Source organism: Malurus melanocephalus, unplaced genomic scaffold, assembly GCF_030028575.1.
Source record: "Malurus melanocephalus ecotype Western Australia unplaced genomic scaffold, MMel_1.1 scaffold_676, whole genome shotgun sequence".
NCBI lineage: Eukaryota > Metazoa > Chordata > Aves > Passeriformes > Maluridae > Malurus > Malurus melanocephalus.
The window spans coordinates 11,249-14,022 of NW_026623908.1; the positions used below are offsets into that span (position 1 = coordinate 11,249).

At 47.2% G+C, this 2,774-nt stretch overlaps 1 protein-coding gene across 1 annotated transcript in view; it reads left to right on the forward strand.

The window, feature by feature from the left end:
- PTPRE (protein tyrosine phosphatase receptor type E) overlaps window positions 1-2,774 on the forward strand; it is a 31,006-nt gene that overhangs the window by 800 nt on the left and 27,432 nt on the right. The gene's annotated exons all lie outside the window — the stretch shown is intronic.

The window sequence follows — 2,774 nt, forward strand, 5'->3', positions numbered from 1 at the left end:
GATGGGATGGGATGGGATGGGATGGGATGGGATGGGATGGGATGGGATGGGATGGGATGGGATGGGATGGGATGGGATGGGATGGGATGGGATGGACTTTGGGTTCCCTTCCATCCCAAATGAGGAGATAAAGGTGCTGCTGTCCCACATAAACAGGGTGACGAGGTCCTGATGAGTGTTCAGTGGCTGCTGTTGACACCCAGTGTTTTATAGAACTCTGATTTTGTGCTTTATTTGCTTTTAATCTGCCCGTGAACTTTCCACCCCTGTGCAAGGAGAGCCAAGCAGGGATCAAATGCCAGGCTCCAATGGCCCTTGGGTTGTTTTGGTTCTTGGCTGGAGTAATTTCAGTGGGAAGAGGGAAGGTTTAGATGGGATATTGGGATGAAATTGAGGGTGGGGAGCCCTGGCACAGGGTGCCCAGAGAAGCTGTGGCTGCCCCTGGATCCCTTTGARTGCCCAAGGCCAGGCTGGACATTGGGGCTGGGAGCAGCCTGGGACAGTGGGAGGTGTCCCTGCCATGACGGGTGGCACTGGATAATTTTGAGGGTCTTTCCCACCCAAAGCTGCCTTTGATTCGGTGCTGATTGAGGGGTGAGGCGTTTGCCTTCTCCAGGATCCCAGGGCAGGGGGGTGCAGCCCTTCCTGGGCACTCCCAGAGCTCAAAGGGGAAGTGGAGGTTGGGGGAACAAGGGGCTGCACCACCAGTGATGGCAATCTGAGCTAGGCTGGGCTCAGTGCTTTCAAAATAAACAAATTATGGACAGAAACGAAGCTTTAGCCATTTCTAATTAACATAAATTTCCTAATTAATTCTAATTAATTGGTTTGCTGGAGCATTGTCGGCCCCTGCTTCTTGTCTGGTGCCTGGAGCAGCAGAAAAAAACAGTTCCTAATGTTGGTCTGAATATGGCAGAATACGGGAATTGAGAAGGGGAAGTCACTTGTTGGTTTTGTCACTTCCCAGAATTTTAATATCGTGAATGCAAAGGGAGTTTTGCCMTCAGTGTTGTTCATCTGCAAAGCTTAATTTGAAATTGTGTTGAATTTCAGTCTGATAATATGGATAAGAGCAATCTAATCATCCCTATTTTAATTAAATCTTAATTTCAGYGATAGGATTCAGGAATGATTAGTGTGACTAAAGTGTTTTTCCTAAATATTAAAGCCTTTCTGACTGCAGTGAGGGAGAGTTTTGTCTGACAGACGGGTGGGTGCACCCTGAAAATACATTGGTGCAGAAAGAGTCCCAGGATAATGGGATTACCTGATAAATTTGATAGCCTTTGAACTCAGACGGTATTTTTAAATACAAAAATAAAGATTTTTGATTGAAGCATAAAGAAACCTCCATTTAACAGACTACAGGAAGAACTAAAAGATCTAAAAAAAACCCAGCTCTCCTTTTGCATGCTAATTTGATGAGTGATCCCAGAAGATAAAGGAATAGGTGTAAATGATTTCATGTCATTATTGGAGCTGATTTTTTCCAAGATTTGCTGAATTATAATGTCACCTTTATTCTCATTTAAAACACGCTCACCTTGTCTGGTTGATTTTTAGCACTGCTGCTATTTTATTTCCTACAAGAACCCGTGAAATTGCTGCCATGAAATTGCTACCTTGAAACTCCCCTTTCAGAAAATGAGAATATCCTGGGGTTTGTTCACTGGAAAGTTGCCCTGATACTTATTCCAGATATTCAACTGTATTAAATAAATACAAACCATCAAACCACAGAACGGTTTGGGTTGGAAGGAACCACCGAGTTCCGACTTCCAATATTTATTAGGATTTGCATAAATAAATGTGTATTTCCAGTAGCTACACCCTAATGCTCTCAGCTGCTTGTTCCAGGCTGTTTATTCACGATATTGCCCGTGACATTCCCGTAACTGCTGGTAATTCAAATATTTGTGAGTTCTCCGGCATTAATCATCGCCTGCATTGTTTTACTTCCTCTTGCATTTTTACTCGTTGAGCCGTTGCAATGTGAAAGCAGCCTGGGAGTTGGTTGTAAACCTTTAAATGCCTTTCCAAATGTTTACATTCCACTGRTATTTACTCCAGGAGTGTTTTGGGGTTGGTACCTGGGAATCCTCACGATTCCTTCCCACCGCTGGGGTCGGAATGTTGGCGGGGAAGGAATCGAGCAGAGGAGCTGCAGGTTGAAAAGCAGAAATGGGGCAGCTTTGGGAGCCTGTTTAGGGCTGGTTTAACTTCCAGCAGGTCAGTGGGAGCCTGAAAAGGAGATTATTTCCCACTCTGGAGAGATCCCACCCCAGACTCCGTGTGCAGCTCTGGGGTTTTGGCACGGGAAGGACCAGAAGCTGTTGGAGGCAGCAGGATGGGCAGAGGGATGGAGCAGCTCTGCTGGGGAAAGGCTGGRASAGCTGGGATTGTTCAGCCTGGASAGGAGAAGCTTTGGGGTGACCTCAGTGTGACCTTCCAGGGCCTAAAGGGGCTCCAGGAGAGCTGGAGAGGGATTTGGGACAAGCGATGGAGGGACAGGACACAGGGAACRGCTTTGAGCTGAAAAAGCAGAGATTTTGTTGGGATATTGGGCAGGAATTGTTCCCTGTAGGGTGGGCAGCCCTGGCACAGGGTGCCCAGAGAAGCTGTGGCTGCCCCTGGATCCCTTTGAGTGCCCAAGGCCAGGCTGGACATTGGGGACAGTGGGAGGTGTCCCTGCCATGGCAGGGGTGGCACTGGGTGATTTTTAAGGTCCTTTCCAGCMCAAACCATTTGGGGATTCTGTCACAGCCAGAAGGGAG